The following is a 25,547-nucleotide window of genomic DNA, read 5'->3' as shown; positions in this document are numbered from 1 at the left end:
AATGGTGATGATAATGAAGAATATTCCAACTTCTAAAAGGAATCAGTGTCTGTTAAATAAATAAGTACTGTTCTGCAAGAGTTACCTAACAAAACTGTTAGAGGGAGCAATTACTCCCTCTAAGCATCAATCCTTCAGTAAAACTAAGGAATGTGTTTGATACCTTTATCTCAACCTGTTTTCAGTAAATTCCAAGAATTTGCTTGCAATATACCAAATGCTTCTGTGCTGCTAAAAAAGGGTGAGACAAAATTACCAACAAAGCAATATGTAGCAGGGATGTTTCCTCCTTTAATTATCATACTACTGTTCTTGCAAAACTACATTTAGCACCCATCTGTGTGATGGAGGGAGAAACCTTGGCTCTAGGAGGATATAAATAGGATTCTTTATTACAGTAGCTGGAAGTGGACAAAACCTACTTCTAGATAGTCCCCATCATTATCTTCAATGGGGTCCAAAATGACAACAGGGAGAAAGAGATTAAACACAATATTGTTCCCTCTTACATAGTCAAGCAAGGCAGAACAGAGATTCGTATTGTATTATGCTATATATTATATTATATTATATTATATTATATTATATTATATTATATTATATTATATTATATTATATTATATTATATTTTTATAGTAGAAGCATGGTTTGGATGAAAGAAGCATGCCATGGATTTTCTACTGAGGGCTGTCTACCCTTCCAGTTTTGTTCCAGCAGTTAATACTTGGGACTGGTCTGACCCCTCTTAGATTGCTTGTTGTGGGTTACTTCTGATGTATGACCCCAGTTCCTGCTGCTGACTCTGCAGCTCCTTCCTAAGATATGGCAGTAAGTCACAAAATAATCCAAGTGCATTTTTTGCTGGAAACCAGCATAATGGCACACATTGAGGCTCCCCACACTGCTCTGACACACACACTGGGTGCTGTGCAGGGAACAAGCACAGGTTTCAGTCCCTCTCCTCTCTGTAAGCCACACCCCAGGCTAAGAAGCAGAGCCTGCAGCTTCAGGCTGAAAGTCACATTGTGCCTCTGAGTGCTGGATGCTGTGTTTGCCTGCATCACAATTTGGGGGCGGTCGAGTATCTGCCTGATTTGCTTGCTTAGCCTGTGTATCAGTGTCACACACTGCAGTGGCTTTGTGCATTGTAGCTGCTGCTGCTATTGGAAGAGACTTTTCATCTGGAATGTGCATGAGGGTCTGAGTTGAGTGAAATTCTTCTCTAATTACTGTCCTACTCAGTCTTCTGCTCTACCAGTTTTTGTTCTTCATTATACTTCCCTGCTGGCAGAACTGGTTTGTGGCTTAAATGCAGTTCACAGAAGATTCAAACTGTCTGATGAATTAAACAATAACTTAGGCAGGACTTGGCTTGGTTACCTATGTATTTACTATGCATTTTCTATATTATAGCCTATATTCTAATTCAGTTTTTATTTGGAGTTTCATACCTAAAATAAAGTCAGCTTTCCCTCGGAATTACAAGAAGGTTCTGTCTAAATCAGTTAGAAATAAACTATAAACAAGTTTTTAATGTTTAGAAAGTTTTAGAAATGTTCTTGTGTTAGGTGCTGATTTAATGAATCTTCTCTCTCAGGGTCCTGTGGATTAATGCTCTAAAAATATGTTACTACACAGATTTTCTGTGGGGTACAGCACAAGATAGTACTCAGAGAAATCAAAGCTAGATGCCTTGAACTGAATCATGGAACAAATTTATAGTGCAACTATGGAGACAGTAAAGTTAAATTCCAGCAGAAATAAAGAATCTTGACCAATGGCAAAAGCAGACATGGCCTCACTTGAAAAGTTAGTAAAAATCAAATCTTCTGAAGGTTGCTTCCATTAGTAAAAGATTAATCCAAAGAGGTTTACATAGAAAGGGATGTTTTGTTTTCTGACAAACTGAATGAAGAGTGCCTATAAAATCCTGTTTCCCTGAATGCTTTGGGTCTCCAGCAGCATGAGATGAATACTTCCAAGATTTTCACACACCAGAAGTGCTCTTTCAACTTTTTCTTGAGGCTGTCTTGCCAGCTATCCTTGCTCTCCTTCTCCACCTCTGTGTGCTTCTGCAGGGCTCCTGTTCTTGCTCCCACAAGCAAGTAAGGTACAGTTAAATCAAGTCTGCAGCACTGCATTTCTCACCACTCCCAAAAAGCCTTGGAGCTGGATGGCCCAGCTATTGCCCTTGCTGGGTTGGCTGTGGCTTGCTGGTGACCAGGCACCAGAGGGATGTGCAAGTCCTCCTGCACTTTTCCTGAGGTGGGAGGTGTCTGCAAGGCTCTTAGCCAAGCAGTGGCGTTTTCTAACCTTGATATATTTTAAATAGCATTGACAGTACTGTCTACATGTAAGCTTATTTTTTCTGTTCTCAGACCCTTTCTCCAGTTATTACACTAATCTTTCAATCATTTAGGGTGATGTTTTCCAAGATAATACTTATCTCTGATTGACCTTTTACACTTTAAATGTTTTTCCTTTTGCTGGCGTTGCCAAAGGACTCTCTGTCTATGCCCGGAGATGGAGAACAAGAGGTATTGAGAGTGTACAGAAAAGGAGGAAGGTTGTGCCAAAAGGGGAGGAAGTTTTTTACCCTGTCAAAGCAGGCAGAACAGAGCAGTTGCTGGTGTACAGCAGCTCAGAGCCAGCTTGAACCAGCTGCTCCAGGTCTGTGTGTAACTAGCTGAAAAGAAGAGAGACAGTAAGCTGCTCTGGGAACCCTGGCGCACACTGCACCGTACAAATGCTTTGCAGTTACTGTGAATTTACTGTCTGCCTGGATTTCTTCTATCACAGGCTGTCACCTCGCTGCTTTAAATATGTCAGTGTGCTTCAGGGGGATTTTCTCAAGAAAAGGAGCTTTTGTGAGCAATTTTCCGATTCCATGCAGTTGGCATGAGTCTCTTTTCTGAGGTGACCTTTATTTTCCAGAGTGACACTGTAATAAGCTACCACTCACTGATAACATCACAGAAAACAAAATTAGTGCAGTTCCTGGTTAAGATTTGTAGGGTGTGTTTGGCCTTGCTTCCTTGGCTGCTTTCCTTCCAGCGCTGTGTTTAAAGAGGTAAGTACAAAGTTCAGTAATAAGTGATACATGCATGTCCATATGCCCAGCCCTAGTCAGGTGACTGAAGTCAGGACATAAATCAGTATTTTATCTCTGAGTCACTGCTTGTTTTTTTTTGTGTTTTTTTTTTTTTTTTTGTATGTTTATACAAAAGTAAAACCTTATGTTTGCAATTGCAAGCAGACAAAAAGGATCCAGGAGGTGATCTGGCTGCTTCTCTTTTATCAGGAACCTAAGGGGGTGGCTGTAATATATCAAGCTTCTTTTGTCAGAGAATCATTACAGAGATCAAAAGAGTGAGATCATTGGCACATGGTGGCAGATGTCCCACCTGCACCATTTCTTCCCCCCTGCTCACTGCTGACACGGAAAGCAGAAGATCCACTCATTTGGCTTCCACCTCATGATCCTTCACTACTGCATGTGTGGTATGGGAAAACCACCATGTCCTCTCTCTCCTGCTGTGCCTCCCAGGGGTCACAATCTGCTGGTGATTCACACAGGGGGTCCCCCTGACATCAGCAGGTGGTGTGTTACTGTCCTGCATGCCAAGAAAGCTTCCTGGAAAAGACTCAGCAGGATCCTCAGCCTTCAGCACAGGACTTTGGAGGAAGCTGATGCCCCATCTCGTGGTTCCCCCCTGCAGATGTGGCTGGGCTGTATGCATGGCTCTGTGGGTGCTGACAAGAGGTATCCTTGTCCCTTGGAAGTCAAGGAAGTTGTGAAGTCAGCAGCTTGCTTGAGCAGTCCATAAAATCTCATTTGGGAATATGTAAAAGCTTAAGAGTGGCTGTGTGTGTCAAATGAAAGGTCTTGCCTGCCCACTTCCCATCTCTGATAGTGGTCAAAAAGAGATGTAAGAGCAGGGTAAGTACAGAGGGGTATTTCTCCAAAATATTCTCTCAAGGCCCTGAAATTCATGGTTTCCTGGCAACTAAAGGCTGTGTTGGACTGCTGCCAAAGAGATACCATCCCTGGAGTGTAGCTGACTGCAGCTGTCTTTTGTGAGGAAATCCTCCAGCTACAGCTGATGGCAAATGAGGCAGCATGCTCCAAAACAGGAGGCCACCTTTAGGGAAGCCCTAAAACCTTTGGTTTCCAAAGGTGAGGAAAACCCTGTGTAGTGGGAGCACTGTTTCTCAACTGGTTTGCCCCAAACTGCACCACATCAGGCTCCCTGACAGACTTCAAAGCTCTCACGATGGCACAGGTGGAGATGTTCTTCCTCTGAACACTGTTTTGGTTAACCAGGTGAACAGGTGCTTTCAGACAGTGCTTTCAGACACTGTTGCTGTGGAAGTGATTGTAATCTCAAAGCAGCATAGCCTGCTGATTGCCTTTCTCATTGATGAAAATTTAGAGACTTTGGCAAAGAGGCAAGAGCTTTGGCCTGGATGGAATTATTATTGATTAAAGTATTGCAGCTCCATCCCTGGCATCAAAACTCGCTTTTAAGTGCTGGGACTCCGAGATGCCTTTGAGAATGCTCTCGTGGGACGCGGGGGATCGCGCTAGGGGCAGTTTGATGCCTAGTTTGATGCGCTGTGTTTAATGCGCAGCGAGTCAGGTGCAGTGTCTGCCAGGAGCTGGGCCTCCCCTGGCGGGGCAGGCATTGCGGAGGGGAGCGGGGTCAGAGCTCTCCTGCAGGAACGGGAAGGGGAACGGGGCTGGGGTCTCCCGGCGAGGCTCCGGGAGGAAGCACAGCGGGTGTGGTGCCCGGGGGGGAACTTGCGCCGTGGGCAGCCGGCTGGGATAAAGTCACGGCGCCCGGGTCCGGCGGGCAGGTAGCGAGGGCAGGGCTGCGGGAGGCGGTGCCGGCCAGGTGCCGGCCGGGGAAGGGAAGGGAAGGGAAGGCGGGGCGGGGAGCGGCGGCAGGTGAGGGCCAAGCGATGCAGGCGGGCGGGGAGAGCGGCGCGGCCCTCGGGGCAGCGCGGGGGGCTCTGTGGACCCCCCGGCCTCTCCCCCAGTCCGCCTTTCTCCGTTTCTCCGCCGCGCCGAGGACGAGCGGAGCGGAGGGCGCGCACTTCAGGAGGCTGGCGGTCCGCAGGAAGCCCGGCGCCGGCGGGGCGGGAGCCGCCGCCCGGAGCCCGCCCGCAGGTAACTCGGCCGCGGGGTGCGCCGGGGTCTGCCTGGGCTCCTGCGCTGGGCGGGCGCGGACAGAAGGTGCTGCTCCGCTGCCGGAGCCGGGGAGCTTCGCCCAGCAATTCTGCCGTGCGGGGCTTGCGGCCGCGGGGCGAACTCCGGGATCATTAGGAGAAAGCTCCCCGCGCCTTTGGAGCGCGTACTGCCAGCACGAAATGTACTCGAGTTGTTCTTTTTATTAATATCCACGTTTGTTATATTGTTACGTGTTGGACTATTATAACACATATTTTTATATCTAAGAGTTTTGTACCAGCAGTTATTAGGACGGCAGGGAAGCAGTGTTCCCCCTCTCACAGACCGTGTCTTGCACCTGCGCCTCCCCCTTTTCCCCCTTCAGCAACAACCTGTGCTAGACTTGTTTGACATGTTACACTTCAGAAGGCAGCTGCATAATGTTGAAAGGCACAGTCAGACTGGTTACCTGGGGTGCCTTGGCCGCCCTGAAGAAGTACTGTTGTAAAATCTGAACTTCAGGAAGTTGTCCTTTATCAGCAAGGTAACACGCACGCATTTCCAGGTTTGAACTCTGCAATGTGACAGCAAGTGCAATGTGCTGTCCTCATGCTTTTGGTTTCACGGCACCTTGGGTGTTTTATGGGTGTGTAGGGGCAAAGTGGGTGAAATAAAGCTTGCAATCTTTGTCATATGGTTGTTACGATGTTGGGAATTATGACATGTCAAATAGTAGGATGGGGTATTTTGCTTGGGAACAGTCATTCCATGACTTCTGGGCGAGAGGCCTGCTTAATTTAATAATGAATATGCACAGAGAAGAGCAGACTGCCACACAATACTGTTCACAGGATCCTTTATTTTAGCTTTAATGTGTTTAATGACTTTGGATTTGTGCATGAAACCAACATTTTTTTATTGGTGTTGGGATTTTTTCCCCTGAGGCTTTATGTCTGCATTTACATTGGGAAAGAGGAATTCACCTTCATTGTCATGTGCAAAATGGCAAATATATTTTATTAACCTGTACGTTTGAAAAAGCTTGGTGTATTTAACCGCCTACAGGACAAAGCAAAATTTATCTCTCATTGGAAGTTGACATTAATTTAAAAGCTTAGACAAAAGAGTACTTGAATCTTCAGAGATACTTTGAAATTGTTGGAAAATGCCAAACCAGGTATCTGGAGACAGTTTAGAGAAGGGTGTTGTGTGGAGTAACATGATTAACAATCTCTTTTTGAAGGGAATAAGTGTTGGGGATTTGGTGTCTTTTTTTTATTTTCCTGCTGAAGTAGAATTCAGAGTCTGTGTGACTTGAGTGAATCTTTACTTGAAATGTATGTGTGCATGTTAACTCAAAATTAGCCTCCCACCAAGAAGCAGGTGTTTCACAGCTCGCTTGTTCAGCACTTTCACAAGCCAAGAGCTCTGCAAGGTGTGAGTGTGGCACCATTGGATTCTGCAGAGGACCGAGCTGTCCTAGGAGGTTCCATCACCACCTGGTCGGCTTAATCAAGGTGTGAAGCCATCACTCAGAACACAGGGGTGCTGTAACTCACTTTCACAGCAAGAAATAGCTTACTCCTGTCATCAGCACAGTCACCTCTGGCCTTGCTGCACAGAAACTAGATTACCTTTGGTGCTATTCAAATCATGCACCGCTTTCCTAGCTTTGCACACTGCAGTGCAAATTTTCACCCTTTCTGGAAAGTTTCCCTCTGACCACTGGCTACATGTACATCTGCTGGCTCTGTGCTGTCTGTTGGCAGTCTCAGACATTGCAGAGTGCCTTGTGGGGAGCTGAGGTAATTTGCATTCAGGACAGCATTCACTGCAGCAAGGTGTCTTCTAACACTGACAGGAAAAAAGAAATAGTTCCCTGATGCTGCTGTTGTAGCTCTGCCTAAAAATGGGTATGATATGGTGGGATTATGTTATAGAATCTTCAGTAATCTTTTGGGTTTCCACCTTGCAGTAGGAGATAACTAAATGAGACTCTAATAGCATGCTGCTCTAGTCTTTGAAAAATGTCTTTGTTGTTTATTTTTTAAATGCTAGAGGGATAACTGTGCACTGCCTGACAGATTCTCATTGTTGTTGTTTTACCTTTGAAAATACAGTAATGAACACTGGATTTTGATTCTTCTTGCTCCTGGCTTTGTATAATCCACTGCTTTTTGTTGACTGGTCTACACTGATTGAAAATTTGCTGTACAATGTGTTCAAGGAAAACCTAAGCAATCATTAGGGCTAATCTTAGCAGTGATTTGCATCTCTAGGTACATTAGAGACCACTGACAAAGTAAAAATAGCTGCTTTACAAGCCTTCCAGGGGATTTGAGGCTTTTTGACAGTTTTCTAAAATTGAACTTTATCAAGGAGTTGGTAATTAAAATGTTGAGAGAGGAAGGTGAATATGAGGAAACTGCTTCCAAACATTCCTCTCTCTTCAAAAATGAGGGAAAGTAAAACATAACAAATTGCTTTATACAGAACTTCCATGAAACTACATTTCCCTCTCATTAGAGAGCTTCTTGTTTCTGTGATCCAAATGAATCACCTCTGCCTCTGAAGCAAAGGTGGGGAAGGGCCAAGAAATGGAGCTTTGCTTTTACCATTTCTTTCCCCACCTCTCCTCCAAACATTTAGGATCAAAATCATCCCCTTAAAGCCAGTAAGAGTGTACTGTTTAGTTGATACACTGTCCAGTCATGTCTATGTGTATTTTGGGTTGGTTTGATGTTTCTGTTTAACTCTTGTCTGACAACGTCTACTTTTCCCAATAATTTTTATTTGTCCTCTAATACTGACTTCCTGGTGATCTGGATGTTGATTTCCTGAAATAAATTAAAATTTGTATTCACTGATTGACTTTCAAGTGACAATACACAGAAGATTTCAAGGGAGAGTCACAAGTGACATGGGTTTGCTGAAACTTTCCTGCTCCTTTCTCTAGAAGCTTCTTTTTAATATAGCCTGAGAGGCCAAAATCACTGAACTTCTGGTAAGTACCATTGCTGAAATGCTTTTAGGCATTGCTGAAACTGGGAAAGTAATAATTTGCACACCCAGTACAAATTAGTTGCTTGTACAGGATCATAAAGATAATTTATTTTGTAGATTAATAAATGTGGTTGGGAGATTTCTGGATTGGAAGAGGAGAGTTAGTTCAGGGAATGCATTACCTTTGGGTAATAAGTAAAATCAAATATCAACAAAGGAATCTCTTAATAACAAAAAACCCTAGTAATTTGCCCTTGGCTATTATTTTGTTCTTCTTTTCTGTCAACACCCGTGCTACTTGAAACTGCAGTTATCAGACTTTTCCCCCACTTCTTAAGTCCCAGTGAGAGACTGTCTCATCTCCCAGCATTCCAGTAAAAATCCTGTTTATAACTGGGCAGTATTTGGCAGTGTTTGTCAGTGTGTCTTGGGTACAGTGAGATCTGTGATAAAGCCCTCCAATTGCTGTTTTTTGCACTGTTGTGTCTTAAGTAGTGTTATGCATTTGATAGATAAGTTGTCTTCCCAGGATGAAGGATTTGTCAAAGGGAAAGGAAAAATATGATACAAGGAAATTTTAAAATGAGGCAGTTGTGGGCTTTTTCCTCTAGTTCTTTTAGTATTGGGTAGATTTTCTTCAAAACATTTCTGTCAATTCAATATTTTAATCAAATTACTGGATTTTGTAACTGAAATTCTATTTCTATGAGGGGGGAAAAACGGCTTTCTGTTCCAGAATGGGATGCTGTGTTTATTAGTTTTCCTAAATATAAGGCAATCTGGGATGATTATTTACACTCAGATGATCAGAACGATCCTTTTCATCTGTGTTAAATCTGTGAATAAACTTTGCCTCCAGCTATTAATGGTCAAAACATTTTAATCAAATGCATAGCAGAGGACAGCTCGATATAGTCACGCCGTTGTCAACAAACTCCTGACAAAGGGAGAGAGAATGCTGCTTAGGGAGTGTATCCCCAGAGAACCAGGTTGTGTAAATAACCTGAGCATAAAGGAGGAAATGGAAAGAGAAATTTCTAATGGTTTCTTCACCTAGCTGCCTTGGAAATAGCATTTTAACAGAGATAAGCCTTTAGCAGAAGAAAAAACCTTTGAAGTTAATGTAGGGGAGGATGGGCTTCTGTTGAAATGCTGGTAAGACATGTAGAAATCAGGTGTGGTCCCAAGGTGCAGATACACAGCAGTAAGGTGATATCAGAACATATGGACAATTGAATAAAAACAGGAGACAAGGAAAATTACTGCTACAGTAGTCTGCAAAACTAGCTATGTAAAGAAATTTCTATCTAATGAGCTTCAGAGCAATTTGATGCCTCTGATTGCACTGAAACTCAGTAAAATGGAGCATAAAATGTGTTAAAATTAGAGGCAAAAGACACCGAGTGGAAGGTAGGACAGAGCAATGAAATAGCATTCATTATCAAGTATTAATGCTAAGTATGTCAGATGTTAATGTGAAACAAATTAAATAGCCTGGAAAGAAGAAAAATGTGGTGGAACTGTAGTGTGACATGGGAAGTTCTGTGATCTGTTAATGACTTCTGAACAAATGTCTTGCAGCACAGGTGATAATGTAGCTTAGAGGTGCAGCCTTCTTCTCATGGGTAACTCCAGGTACATTCCTTCCCACATACGTGCTGGCCAGAATTAGATGAGGCTGGGAGAGAGCCAATGGTGAACAATGATTAAAAGTCACTGGTTCAGTAGCTGAATTTCTTCTGGCCCTTTTAAGGGTTTGGCTTTTTATTAGCTGAGCATGAGATGTTTCTGTGCCAGGCTTTTGGCTCTGCTGGTCACCACTGGGGACTTTGTGGCACTTGAGAAGCAGAAGTCAACAGAGAAGTTTCTAACTGCATCTTCCGTGTGTTGTCTGTTTCTGTGAAGCATGAGAGGCCTCAGCCTGGAAGACTTGAGGGCAGATCCTCTGCCTGTTCCTGGTGGCTTCTCAAGGTGGAAGAGCTAGGGGAGAGTGCCAAACTCCCTGCACTGCCTCTGCTTCTGGCTGAGCATCCTGACCTGATCAGTTGCTGTTCATTTTGTGGACTGTCCAGCCCTTAAGCTCCAGCTGGATAGATGGGATAGGATAACTTTTATTTATTTACTTAAGGCTTCATCTTCCTATTAGGCTGAGACATTTGGTTGCTTAAGCTCAGAAGTGTGTCATATGCCACATGACTTGCTCCTAGTTTCTCTTCTGCTATGAAACAGGTATTCTAAATCAAAAATCAAAGTTAGTGTCTACAGCAGACTTAAAAACCTCTAAACTCTGCAAATTCCCTGATCTCCAAAATTTTTAAAGCAAATAATATTTGAAGACAGATTGCTTTTTAAGTATTTTGTCTTGTATCACAAGGGCTTGATGACAACTTGTTGCAGTGAATTATTAGAATGTTTTTCCTCTTTGCCATCACTTACCATCATTCGCTATCTTGTCTGTGATACTTCACTTCCTCAATTGAATACTAGTATATATGCATTATTTATATTAACATCAGTAACTGAGTCAGAAAATTCAACTTACTGGCTAATTAGGTGTCTCTTCAGAATTGGTGAGTTAAGAATCAAAGCAAAGTCACTGATACAGGAGAAGTCAATTGTTTTTGACAGAATTGATTTTTTTCTCAGTTTTTTGCAATTACACTGCTATCAGCCTTTTCTTCAACTGGCTCTTGCTAAAATGTCCCTGTCTTAATACAAACATACTGTTCATTCATATTTATTCAGTCTGACAGTAACTCTCCTTATTAAGTGGTTGCATTTAATCTGTGAGGGTAGAATCCTTTTGTACTTCAATTATTTTCCTATGGATTAGTGGTACTAGAGCATTCAAGAAAGTAATGTGAGATGATGCACCTGGGGATGGCTTTCAAAAGCCTGAAGATTCTTAATTCTTGAAACTTTAAAAGAAGGCTTTTATGTCTTCACAACAAAAGCTTGGAAATTTTTGTGTGAAAATGTTGTTCTAGGGAAGGTGTTGAAAAACACTTGTTTGTTTTTTTTTTTTTTGTGGTATGTACAATAAAATAAGAACTGCTATCAATGCATAAAATTATTCAGCATTTGTGTTTTGGTTTATTTTAATTCTAAATATAGAGCAATGTGAATTTTATTAGGATGTACTTTAAACTGAGAGCAAGTTGCATCAATCTACTACTAAAAATGATTGTTCATTTTAGGAGGTAGAGTGGTTGTAGTGCAGCAGCTTAAGTTGACCACGTTCTGGTAATCTGAGCTGACTGTTGCTCTGTAATTACCTCCTTGTGCTCTTGAGTTATGCATGATAATGCAGGAAACAATGTTCTTCGTAATTTATTAATCTATAGCTGATCCAGGGGGCAAAAAGGCTCACCAGACCTGCAAGTCAAGGGCAGGCAGGTGCCTGAGCTGGCTGTTAAGGTGCTCTTTAAGGCTGCCAAGGTAGGTGAGGCAGCAGAGGGTGATTGCCGTGGCTTTTGTGTTTGTGGAGGGGTCAAAACACAACAGCCCAAGAGGTGGGTGGTGCATATGCTTCTAAAATCCCCTACCTCCTTTCCTTGTCCTGGATCAAGCATAGAGGGTGTCCTTAGAACAACATTCCTGACATGCAGTCAGGGGTGAGAGGAATACCCAACTGCTGTGGATAGCCAGCAGGAGACCTGGTTCATGCTGGTGTGGGCTGCCCTTGGTCTTCGACTTCAGTGTGCAGAATTGCCCCTTTAACTGTTCATTTTATTTCTTTTCTGTAAAAGGGCTGCTTGTGCATGGGATATATGAAAAGCTTTTTGTTCATAGAAATGAGAACAATATTAACATTGTGTGTGTTAATAAGGAATTTAAAGGAACTTCAAAACCCAAGTGAGTTACCTCTTCAAAGGATTTTCATGGAGTTTAAACAAACAAGTGTCTGTTCATCCTAGCTGTAGAGAATTATTACTTCCTGCTTTTAACAACTTACCTTTTGACACAATTATGGTTGCTTTTCCCAGGTTGCCAATGCCAACTGTAAAGTTCCCTAGATTTTTATGGGATTTTTGGGGCTGTTGTCACCAAATGCAGTTGAGCTGCTGGAGAAAAGTAGCCTTACCATTTTCAAACCTGAATAATATCAGGGTATTTTAAAATCGTATATATCATGTACCTTATCACTGTGAATATTGTGCCCTCTTTGCTAGGTTCCAAGTGCCATTTAGGTCTTGTATGGGACTGGATCCTGATTAAAATTAAACTTAATTGAATTTTGTGCCTCTTGTACCTTACAGAAAATGTTGAGATAGGACAGTGGTAGGTTCTAAATTAAAAAGGGATCAAGTAGTTTCACTGTGCATGTCTTATGATTTGTTGATTTAAAGGCTTACATCATTCAGAAAACAGGAGTGTTTTCGGGGTGTTGTGTGCGTCTCAAACTGTCACATTACTGTTTTCCCCCACAGGGCTAAACAGTTGTTGATTAAAGGCATCTGCCAAGCTCTTTATTGATTTCTTGTGTTCTGCTGGGCTCAAGGCATCTGTGACCAGCATTTATCTGAAATAGCACACAGTATATGACAATGGACCAGGATTCTGGTATAGGAGACATCAGCAAGCCTTCACAGTCTTCTAAAACTACTTTGATCCAGATATTTCAGACTCCTCTTCTCTAAAAACTCATTCTTTTCACTATGGTTTTCTGAGAAAATATTAATGTAAGTCCTCTCAAATAACAAAGAGATTTTAAATTGGACACAGAAAATGGTTGGTGTCTACAAATGTGGGTTGGTAATGCTGCTGAAGTATCTGCAATGGGGAGCAGCTCCAGGGCACAACAGTTTATTTTCCAGTTCATTTGTTTAGGTGTGATATTAGGAATACTTAAATAGGTGAAGTTATAGAATCCAAACCCTCACTTGCAGAGAGGTGACTCTAGAGCAATGCAAGCAAAAACTCCAGTTCCTGTGCTGACACCCATAAAATGTCAAAAGTGCTCCTTTCCAGCATCAGCCTTTCCCATTGTTTATTTTTGCCTAGAGGTGCAGGTAGTTGATAGATTAGGAAAAAAAATTACAGAATTCTCTGAGTGTTTTTTTGGAGAGAATTTTCTGCAGGAAAAAGAATTCCATTCCGTCTGCTGCCCTGTAGTGTACAGTGCTATTGCTCACACCGTTGCTGTCTTAACAGAAAAAAAAAAAATATATCTTTCACTCTTTCCTTCCTCTCACTGCAGGGAAGGAGATTAGAAACCTGAGCAGAAGTAGATTAATTGTTCTCTGTGGACACCATGAGAGTACATATATTTAGCAATCATCATTTTCCACAGAGCTCCATTTGCTTTTACAAAAGTACTTATCGAAGAAAAGAACCATTCTTGCCCCTCTCTGCTCCTCATACATTCATTCTCAGGTGGTTCTTTGTGCCCCATAATCTATCATTTGGGATGGAAAGGGAGGAATTTCTCCAAGTACTTTTCCTCCGTCAGGAAGTCAAAGAAAGTAGCTGCTTGCTGTCAAATGTTAGCTTCAGTTTCAGGAAGGGAAAATGCTTTTTAAATATGAGAAGTGAGAATATATTATCCTTCCTGAGACTGACAAGGACTACATGCTTATTATAGTCAGTGAGCTGACAGGCAACACTAAATGTAGGTAAGGCTAGCAGAGCTGTAAACTGAAGTAAACAGAGCTGAGGGGTCTTAAATCCTGCTGTTGGATTTCGTTTTGTTGTTGTTGTTTTGCTATGTGCAGAAGAGCAGGTTGTTTGAAGTTAAAATACAGTATTTGCTGTGGCACAGGGTATAGAAGCAGGATCAGCTTTCTGATAAGGATTTTTTTTCAGGTATAGTATACAAGGGATTAGAAAAACAGGAGCTATTCAGTAATTATGGAGAGGACTGCATGGTGCTGAAAGGACCCTATTCCTAAGGATTTTCTCTTTATATTTTTTTTCTTGGTGCTTCTCCCCCTTCCTTTTTTTTTCTATATGTGGATGCTATAACTTTGAGCAATCTGCAGTTTAAATTATGATTGTGTAAGTAATTATTTAGTGAGTGTAGAAAATCAACGCTTTTACTCTTTTCTACTTATTAATTTGGCAGTGTGGGATTTTGGGTTTGTGGGGTGGGTTGTTTTTTTTTTGTTTGTTTGTTATTTTTAAATACTATTCTGTTCCCTACTTAGGACTTAGCAGATACATTTAGGAATATACAGGCAAACTAACTTTCTGAAAAAATGAATATTGTTTGTTTCCTGATTAGTGGATTTTGGGCAATGACTGCATATCTTCTCTGATTCATTTATTTGATATTAAAAAGGAAGCAGGTATGAATAATTTCTATTAATTCTAATTCAGGTGTTTGAATTAAAAAAATAAGATAAAAGCACACCTGTATTTTTCTGCTCCTCAGAGATTACAAGGAAGGTAACTTTAACAACATTATATCTATGACAAGAATCTGAGTTTTGAAATCTAAAGCAGGATTTTATTCTACTTCTCTTAAGGTAATTCTAATATAAAGTTAATAGGGCAATTTATATTTAATAACTTTATTCTACTTCAGAATCTTTGAAAACCTGTTGGTTTACCCACAGAATTGTGCCCTGTGTTAAAAATGTGAAAATTCAGTCTTAGTACACAAAAGCTATGTAAACTTAAGATATGAGCAGCTGCCTATTGCTCTTTATTGACAAATATCAATAAAACAACATGTAGGCAAGTCTTGACACATGAATATTTAACTCCATGTTTGTACACAGATTTAAAAAGGGATCCTGCACTTATTAGGCTCAAAACAAGCAGGCAAAGCAAATGCAGTAATTTTTTTTTTTACTTTGTAATTGAATTTAAAATCTTAGTTCCCTCAAGGCATCTCACTGGTGCCTTTACTGAGAAAAGCATAATAAATTGCTTCTGTGCTGGAGCCAGGAAGGGAAGGCTGCACCACAGCAGCTGTGAGCATGCAGCAGTGGCGATGGCAGGATTTAGAGGTTGGACTACCAGAGTTCTCCATCCTGCTGCCATCCCTTGGGCTGGAGCTGGGGCTGCAGCAGGGCTGTGCTCTGGCAGCAGGGGCTACTGCTGAATTTCCAGCTGGCTGTGGCTCAGCAAAGCTGGTCTGGCTTTCCTTCTGGGACTGGCAGTTATGGGCTCAGGCTACAGACAATGTTTGATTTAGCAGTGTTTGCAGGTATAATATTAAACTCTTTAGAGGTTCTGAGCTGTTCATATTCAGGGGAAAAAAAGGCAAAGTGATAACAGTATTAGTAATATATGGTTTCCTCTATCTTCTTTTATATGTATCTTCAGATGGAGCTACTCATTCCAGCATAGTTTTTAACAAAACAGCCGGCTAACTTACAGCTCATGCAAGAGAATTTAATACACAAATTGATAGTGACAGGACAAGGGGAGCAATTTTGATCTAAAAAAGGAAGATATTTTGATTATATGTTAAGAACACATTTTTTACTCATGAGATGGTGAGACACTGGCACACAGGTTTCCTGGAGAAGTTGTGTTCAAGGCCAGGTTGGATGGGGCTCTGAACAACCTGGTCTGGTGGAAATTGTACCTGCCCAGGGTAAGGAGTTGGAATCAGATGATCTTTAAGGTCCTTTTCAACCCAAACCATTCTATGATTTTATGGATGTTCATACACTGAACTTTTTTGAACTTTTTGGAAGTCTTGAGTACTGACCTACGTACAGCCAGTAAATCAGGTTTGGTTTTTCTAAGGTTTAGTTTAACTGGGAATTTTTTGCAAATATGCCGTCCCCAGTATTGCTGTAATTCAATAGAAATGGTTGTGCTGAGTAAATTGGCCATGTCATATGAAAGGTGAGGAGATTTCTGACCTATCTGCTGCATATTTACATCAAATCAGACCTGGTCTTTTTTATGATCAGGTGAAAGAAATATGACCACATAGAACACAAGTTTCTTCCCCACAGACTTTATTCAAAAGGTTTTTCTGCCACAAATTAATCTGTGATTAATTGCAAAATGGTTACAATTAGCTATAGCTTAGCATGATAGGTTTCTATCCTGATTTCAAAGACTAGTATGAAAACAGAGCAGTTTACCTGCATATTTCTTTCCTTGAGAGTGGCTACTTGTGAGCTGGAGATCAATGATAAATATTTAGAATTGAGGGTAAATTCCCTATGGAAATGGATACAAGGTAAAACATCCTTAACATTTTAGTGGTTTTGTTGTAATTCCTACACTATGCTTTTCATATCTGTAGTGTGGTTACTTATGCTGGGTAGTGAAACCTTTCTAAAACTCACTTTAGCTTTCTGCTTCCATGGCAATAGATGCTCTTTAAAAAGAAAGCAAAAAAAAACAAGCAAAAAAACCCCAACCCCATAGAGCAAATGCACTTCTCATTTTCCCTGTGCAACTTAACACTTCACCTTCAGAAACTGCTCTAAGGGCTTCTGGAATGCCTCTTTGAATCCCTTAGTGACTCTGCTGATGGTTGGCAAAATTTGCCTCAACAATTTTCTAATTTTCTTTCCTATCCCTCTTCTTTGTGACTGAGAAGCATGATAAGAAATGATATACAAATTATTTGCTATAATTTTTCAGACATGTGAAGCAGATATATTTGTCAGGTGTGCTTCCATCTAAACAAAAACAAGTTATTTATAGGACTGTTTTATCAAATTGTAAACCCAAACGCTGGATCCTGTACTATACTGTGTCCCAAATTTAGTAAATTTTTTTACATTTTTATTTTTTTTTCAAGCAGCCCTGTGTAGCAAGTAATAGAGTTTTGAATGGAGTGAGGCTCTTTACAACCTATTTTTTCAAATCCATAAGATTTTCATTTGTAATGTTCTCATTTGTATATGTGTTTTTCATCTTAGGAGCAAATCCTCAGCCTTCAAAGGTTTTGAAAGTATTTCCTTTGATAAAATATTTTGGACCTATTTATCTTAGTCTGTGTGATAAGTATAGTTTTACCTTCAGAATTGTCTTCTCTGCAAAAGAAACTTTAAAGGATCAGAATTCCATTTCCCTTCAAAAAGAGGAGGCAGCTACTATATTTTATTTGATTGATGTCTCTACCTTATTGGGCAAATAATTATTAAAGCTTCATATTGCTGTATAAACCACTGGAAAGGACTATGGAGGAGAAGATTGCAGGTGATGTTTCTGTATTTTAGGATGTCTTTACACCAGACTATTAAATTTGAGAAACAGGAACTACTTATCAGATTATTGCTTTTGGCCTGCTGTGGTGATACTGAGATTGCTTTGAGAGCAGTGCTGTGAAGAGACATCCTTCAAAACACTGACCCAGTGTGGAATGAATACAGAATGTTTCAGCTGCAGGACTATTTCAAAACTGTTTTATATGAGCTTATTACTGTACTTACAAAACTGCAATTGCTTAAAGCTGAGCATTCTTTGTGTCCCACATCTTAAAAAAAAGAAAAAAATTTACTTCTTCCTTCTACCAAACAGCTGGAAGTGTTTATGACTATCTCATAAGTATTTTTGATGTGGATGTCTTGTTTTACAGATAAACTGTCAAGTATTGGGTATGGGTGACAAAAATCCCTCTTTCTGTTGATGTCAGCTCACTCGTTCCTGTGGGAAGGATGGGGAATGCTCAGCAGGCAATGATACTGCTCTGCAGGGAACGATAAGTCTAGCAATATATTCCTCTGGCAGCCACAGTACTGTACTTTCCATTTGTCTGGGTAGAGTTTTGCTGTTCACTGAAGTTTCTGCTTTCTGGAGGAGGTTATGCATGCAGAGAGAACAGTAAGCATGAAGTAGAGGCATTCTGAGCTTGTGTGGGGTCTTGCCATCTTTCTCTGCATCCACAAATAAGAGCAAAAAGTAAGAATAAAGCTCTCACTTTAAAAATATTTTCACATATTCATAAAATAACTGAAGAGTGCAATATTCTGGTGGAAAAAATAAAAGCTCTCCCTCTCGTTTTGGCCTTGAAAACCACAAAAGGAAGTGAAAGAGACAGCGAGCCCTTCAATGTGTAGGTTGTGCAGCCACCTTGGGTGGAGGCTCTGAGGATATAGCACGAAGTCAGCCTGGTGTAGAAAGAATCTCTTTTGACCTGAGGAGAAAATGTGAATCCCTAATTTCTTACCAAATGCTCGTAGATCTCTTCACTGGTAAGTAAATAAATTCCTGTATGTAGATAAGAATCTTTCAGAAAAATAGGGTAGGGTATGCATGTCATAATTTTCCATAGAACTTTCCTTAAGGCGAATATTTAATGCAGCCAATATTTAAGTGAAAAAGTAATCAAGGATTTATTTACTGAGAAACACTGAAGGACAAAAAGAAAGGGGGGAGTGGGATAGAAAAGCAGTATTCTAGTCTGCCAACAATGTGATTCAGAATTAAATTCTTGCCTGCAGTTAATTGGGATTGATTGTCTGTTTCTAAATTATGCATAGGAAAAGCAAAGGTATTACTCAGTGGGGTTAATCAAAGAGTTGGGAGAGCAAGTTCAGAGTTTTCCATTCCTCAGCCAGGATTTTACATGCATATGTAACAGCTAAATATCCTGTTTTTCTGAGCTATGGAGATTGAGTACTTCTGAAAACCACTTCAATAATTTACAAGTCTAAATACTAGATTTTTATTTCTAACTTTAGACAGGTAAACCAACAGATTCATGTATCTAATTTGATATTTTAACTGTTTTTGGAAACCCAAAATGCCTATGTATAAAACAATGGTTTCTGCCCCTTTTCAGCATGTGAAATTGTCCGTAAAAGCTAAATGTAAGCTGGACAAATGGCTTCTGTGGACAGCTGAGGTTTGTGCTGCAGTGAAAGTGCGAGGTCTAGAATGCAGTAATTAGAGATGGTAGTCAATACTTGTTAATGAAGGCAGTGCTTGTGATCTGTCTTTGAAAGGGGAGCAGAGCAATGCTGCCCTTCCTGCAGTGCCTTATTGACCTGCTGCAGCAGCCACTCTGCTCATCATGGAATAATGAACATGCTTTCTTTAAAAATAAATAACTTCATTTCCAAAAAGTGCTGGAAATAGTTCAGGAAAAATGAAAGGTGCTTGGGACTGCAAGGTGTATGGGTGCATAATGTATGTGTGCAATTACAAGCTCCAATAAGGCCTTTTAAGAAAAATTTCCCTATGTTTTAAATGTGACTTTCATTTTTGTTAAATAGACTAGTCTAAAGGTTTTATGCATAGCTCGAATGAGGGAAATTTAGCCTGTGAACAACTTTCTGCTGTGAAAGGATAATAAATGAAATATGAGGTGTTTGGCAGACATGCCTCAGAAATGTTTCAGTGATTTACTTCTCTGGGAAAGACTGTTGCCACGTAATTCCATTAACTGTATGACATGGCTATGCAGTAGCCAAGCGTGTCACTGCCCTTGAATTTCCATTTTATTCACTCTGTTATTTGTGCTGTTCCCATGAATTGTTTTCCTGCATCTTTCCTACAGTGCCGGCTTCTTGGAGGTGATCAGAACAGTCAGCTTGTGGTGGTGACCTCTTCTATATTGTAGCTGTCAGAATGAGTTTGAGAGGATCAAAGATGGAGAAAGGGAGCTCTATTAGAAAATGAGTCTTTGCATGGCATTTCTTTCAAGGCTATTCTAAATCTGGCTTTAGATGAAGAATGTGTCACTGAGGTCTCTGATATGCTATTTAGTTCCAGAATTATGGAAGAAAGTACCAAAGATGGAGAGCTGCTCATTTTCCCATGAAAAGGGAAAGCTACCTCTTATTTCTTTTAGAGCAAGGTAAATGAAAGGGAGAACTTTTGGGAATTCTCCCATGAAGTGTTAGTACATTGTTTTAACCAATTTTGTTCAGTGTAGGTATGTTGCCATGCACGGAAAAAACATGTACAACCCCTCCAAATTCTGCTTCTTCCATTTGTCATGCTTTTTTATGGTTATTAACATGATTTGGTAGTGATCAAGGCTGTTCTCAGAAGCTCTTACAGCACTCTGTAAACATGCTGGGTAAGATCCTGATAATCTCACAGCACTCAGCTGCTTTGTATAAAGTAAAACATTCCTTCCTTCTGCTGACTCCTGGACTCACAATGTTCACGATTCCCAAATCTATCACTTGGAAGCCTGCGTTGGCCTATATGGATTGACTTATTTTCTTCTTTAAAAATGATTCTAATTTTCTTCTCTAAAAATACTTTAAAAATGCGTTGAAAATAGTTTATTTCTCAATTAATATTGGGAGCAATGAACACTTAATATCCTATTACTGTTGTAAATGAGAAGTCTTTTTGGAAGTGACTTCTGTCAGGACTGCTCTAACTTAGGAGTTGCAGGATGGTCAGGTCAGTGGCAGACCACTGGTGCTGGTGGCGTGTTTTAGATTGCCATCCTAATCCAATGAAAATGTAAAAACTTCTTTGCCATGGTGTTTGCAAGATGGCCACATAAACCTGAGTGGGTTTTATCTGGTGGTATATTGAAATTACTTGTTGAGCTCTCTTTAGCAATTTATGTAGTGGTGTTCAGTCTTTTACATTTTCTGCACTAAACTCAGTGTGGTGGGACCTGAATGTGGAGCCCACTTCAAATACGACTTCTGTGCTCAAAGATAGAGGGTTACAATTTCAGCCAGGCCAGAGCCATAGGAAAGGCTGTGTCTTTTACACTGGTGGATCTGGGGAGAGTAAAAAGGGTAGGAAGCCAAGCTTTTGAGTATTCTGAACACCAACAAAATTGAATGCTGCTGTTCAGACTTTTTTCCACTTGTTCTCTTTTTGGTAAATCTGCTCACTATACTTGAAGTGTAGATAGGGTCTTGTTTGGGAAAGCATAACCTCAAAGCATAAATCTTATATTACTAAAGAATGAGCTACACTGGTCTACCTGTACTTTTTGACAGATGAAAAGCCTTATTTAGACATTTCCTCTCTGCTGTCCTGCTGGAACCATGAAGTCCTCCTCTTTGGATGGAGCTGTATGTGGTTTGAAGCAAGGAGGAAAGAAAATTATTCTTTAAACAAGGCATTTGTTTCATTGTAGGAGTTCTGGCAACACAGCGTGAAGAACTGGTGATCTGTGTATGAAATACCATTTTCAATGGAAAATGTTTGCTTAGAAGAAAGTATGTTAATGTTGCTCATTTCAGTTCTGTAAATTTGGCAGAAGCCAGGCTGGGGTAGGAGAGTCCAGTTTTGGTTTTGTAAGTCCAAAAAAGCAAAAGCACGGATGACGGCTGCACTTACTGTTTCTAGCTGAAGTGTTGTCTGTCACACATTTGAAAAAAATCAACCTTCCCATCTTCCTAAACTGCTTCTTGTATGTCTAAAGTAACCAAGACAAACCCAGCCAACTACAGTCAGAGAACTGTGATTTACACATGGTGAGGCTATATGACAAGTTTGTCTGGGTTTTAGACTCCGTATCTCAGTTTCCATGCTCAGCCTCAGGTGTGGCTGAGCCCTTCCTCAGCAGGGGAGGCTGATGAAGGAGGTGTGAGGGCAGCCAGCTGATCCTGTGCAGCTGATGTCTCTCAGCTTCTCCCAGAGAACTTAAGTTCTGGAAAGTTGTTTGCAAAGTTGGTTCTGTCATGAGCTCTTTTTTATTTCTTCTTTCCATCTGATTGCCTCAATGATCTGACCTGGCTAGACAGGGCTCAGGGCACTTTCTGGCTCAAAAATTTCTATTCTCTCCTGGCTTTGGATATCCTTTTATTTGAAATATTATCTGCCACAGTTCAAGTCCTAGGCCTGTGAGCTTTAATCTACTGCCTTGATATGTGATCTTCCTGTGAATTTTTGTCTTTAGGATCCTGGCGTTGCCTAGAAATAGCTCATGATAATTCTGTTTTATTTTTTTTTTAATCAGACTTCACTATTACTGTAAGATCTGTGGAACATAAAGGCTGTGATACACAGCACTGTAACTGCAGTGAGAATCTAATGAAATACAGTCCTTATGTAGTGAACGTTGCTTATGATCGCCCAGATATGTCAGAGAATAGCTTGGGTTTTTTTGTGAAACTTGTGTCCGTTTTTAAATAAAAACTTTAAAAGAAAACGTAAACGTTCCTCATTAGTATTTTATGTCTCTCAAATAGTCAAAATGAAACTGGTGAGCCAGTGGCAGTGTCTGCAGTTAGCTTTATTTTTAAAACGTCTGTCTTTCTCTTGAACGTATTCCAGATATGTATTTTTATCTTCATACCTCCAGAAGACACAGTGAGTATCTGACAGATAATTGTAAACCTGATAAACTTTCTTTGCACTTTTACACATCTTGATGCTTGAACTTATTTAAATATCATTGTTATATACGTATTAGTACAGCGGAAAGGATGGACTAAGAAACACATATTTTGTTAAGAAGTCACTTTTTAACTGACTTTTGCAGTGTAAATGTTACTTAAAATTTTTTAAATTTAAATTTCTCTTGAACGTAGTCAAGCCACTCTGTACTTATGGAAAGCTTCTTTGATGTCCTGTCCTGTCTTTAGATTTTCTCTCTCCTTCTGTGTCCCTTGATAAGACTTTTGAGACTGAAGTAGGATATTGAGGTTCCTGTTTCATGGACCAGTTTGTTCTGTAAATAGGACAGTAAATGGTTGGCTGGCTACTTTTTCATCAGGAAGTTTATACTGCCTTAGAGATTTATCTGTCACTGAAAGTAGCATCCATGCTGATTGCTCTGAAACAGCAGTGAAATACAATAACTGTGATTGAATTGCTGCTATCGGGATAATGATGGAGGGGAACACTACAAAACAATGAACTGTCGGGTTCAGTAGAATTCTGCCCTTTGTTTAGTATAATGTTTGTTGTTTCCAGTGGCTTCTACTTTTTGTCATGTTCACTATACTGGTGTTTAAAACTGTGTAACAATACCTGATGATAGCCATCTAATCTTTTGGCAAATTATCACTTTCAGTGCAGAGTAGCTCCCCACACACATTGGGTACTACTCACCCTTGTTACTACAGAGGAAATAATTGCATCTGCTTTTTCCCTCAAAAGGGGTGAATTTTAGGTCATTTAGTTGCTTTTGATTCAAGAGAAAGGGTAGCAGAATTTCTGGCAAAAGGTTTGTAATCTGGAATAAATGTTTCCTGGTTGTCTTGAGTGGTTAAAATAAATGTCAGCTGATTGTGGGGGTGTTAAAGGATGTGACACTGTGCTTATGGATCTGGGTTTCTTCCTGCACCTGTCTTTTCTATGCTTTTTCCAGCTGATACTCTATGTAATATATTTGAAACCTAAGTGCAGATGTTATATAATGAATCACTTTTTTTTTGTTGGTTTATGCACCTTTACATCACTTCTTCCTTCATCACCTGTTTGAGGTGGCTTCTGTTAAACTCTCAGACCACAATGGTCATCCTTCATGTCTCTTGATATCAATTCTGTGCCATACAGACAGATTTTTTTCCTCTTAAAAATACTTAATCTGAAAAAAGTAGCTTAGTTTCAAGCACACTGTTACATGAGGAAAACCTTGCTGCTTTTTTCTTGCTTTTTTTTATTTGTTAGGTTGGGTTTTTTTACTAGATTTAGTAAAAGTCCTAAAATACTTGTGAGCTTATTAACAGTGCTTCTGTAAAATATCAACAAATAGTATTGCTGAGAGCCCTGTACATTAATAATCTTAAAATACCGAAAGAAATGTTATACCTGCTGTCTTCCCAGAAGCTCTGTGCATCAGGCAGTAAAAATAGATTAGTGATATAGTAGTAGCAACAGTCTCTGTCTAGAACTTGTTCCCTTTGGAGTGGGATGTACAGAACTAAATCCAGACAGGCACATGGGAGACTGGCAGCTCTGTGTGTAGGGATGTGAGTGGGGAAAAAAGCAACATTGGTTGCATTTTTGGAATGGCTCTTTTGATGCTGAACCTGGGAAATCATGAGATGACTTTTAACAAAATTCCCGGGATCCTGGAAATTTGCTGTCTTCTCAGTGGAATTTTTCCATACAAGGTCAGTATCTAAACTCCCTAGCGGCGTTTCTCAAATATACTTTTAGAACAGCTAACTCTTTAAACTTGGCAAAGACAAGCAGCTGCAGCCCTAAAATGATCTTTGGCGGCTGATTACCGCTTTGCCCAGATGGCAAGTTTTCCTGTTGTTTTCCTCTTGCCTTTTGTGTCAGGCAGTGGTGATATTTATTTATTTGTCCTCTAATGAGAAAGCAGTTTCCTCTATCCCATATTAGAACAAAGTCTGATTTTTATTTTGATTCCTGAGGCGCCTTTTTTTTTTCCTCTCACATGCAACTGCTTAAAAGCACCCTGGGTGCTGTCAAGAACTGCATGTTCATTTTTCTTGCCTTATAAATATCTGCACAGCCTCAAGTAATTAATGATTGTTTCCTCCTCCTGTGTTCATAGTCAGTGGTATTATTGATACTGGGGTTATGCACACAGAAGTCTGCACAGAGAATTGAGGAATATGTTGAGGAAAAAATTCATTGTAGAGACAAAGATTTTGAACTTGGATTTCTTGACACTTTAGCTTACCACAGGAATTTTTTATGCTTTAAGTTCTGCATGCAGGATATCATTGTAATTCTATCATTGTTTGGATTACCATATTTCCCATATTTCTTTGGTAATAGTTTTCTGCATGTTAGGTTTTGATTTTGTTTATTTTTTTCTTTTCTTTCAAAGCATCTCTGTGACAAATGCAGATAGCTCTAAGTTGGTTTTGCACTGGAAAGTAAGAAGGACACAGTGGTGAGAGTGAATTTTTTTCTTTGAAAAGGAGTAACATATCATAGTTTCTAATGGAGCTCGTTTATCTCATAGGAGGTGAAGCCACCTTTTTGAGTGGAAAGGTTTTTTAAATTTTTTAAACTAAATTTACGTGCTTTCCATGGTGTCTTGATAATCGATGATCTCTTGTCTAAACTTAACCTCTCATCTAAACTTAATCTCTCTTGCCCCAGAGTAATCCTTTAAGCTGTTCCTCTCCATCCTAAATAAATTGTGCAAGATTTAATGGTCAGCCAAAAATAAAAATTCTAGATGACTGAAAAAGAGTTCAAATTAGTTTTTTTCCGTGGTATGAACTGCATTGTTTTAAGGGATATTTTATCAACTGTGCTTATTGTTAGTTTCTAAATTCCCTAGGGCACCATATGTGTCACCAGTTTGCATATGACTTTAGCTAAGGTCCAAGGTGGTGCTGCACTTCATCTATGGAAATTATCTGTGAATAATGATAAATTGTTATTGATATTATATTTTCCTAATCCCTGCCCCTCTCTGAATAAAAGCCAAAGGACCCAAACCTAACAGGTTACTCTGACATTTATTATATCAATTTATTTTTATACAAATAGTTGTGCCATGCCTTCATACACCAAAAATGTAAACATTCTTTCTGTTCTATGAACTTACTGAACTCAAAAGCTCTTCAAAGGACCCTTGGGAAAGAAACCCACCAGA

General features: G+C 40.1%; 1 protein-coding gene across 1 annotated transcript in view; it reads left to right on the top strand.

Moving 5' to 3' along the window:
* Nucleotides 1-4,763: 4,763 nt before the first annotated feature.
* The window catches only part of FGD4 (FYVE, RhoGEF and PH domain containing 4), a 102,076-nt gene continuing 81,292 nt past the window's right edge, over nucleotides 4,764-25,547 (top strand). The window contains exon 1 of the mRNA XM_077783355.1: nucleotides 4,764-4,857. The gene's annotated coding sequence lies outside the window, so the exon portion shown is untranslated. The remainder of the gene's footprint in view (nucleotides 4,858-25,547) is intronic.

Source organism: Lonchura striata, chromosome 5 (assembly GCF_046129695.1).
Source record: "Lonchura striata isolate bLonStr1 chromosome 5, bLonStr1.mat, whole genome shotgun sequence".
NCBI classification, from domain to species: Eukaryota; Metazoa; Chordata; class Aves; order Passeriformes; family Estrildidae; genus Lonchura; species Lonchura striata.
Note: the sequence above shows the minus strand (reverse complement) of the source record. Positions and strands in the feature narration are given on the sequence as shown.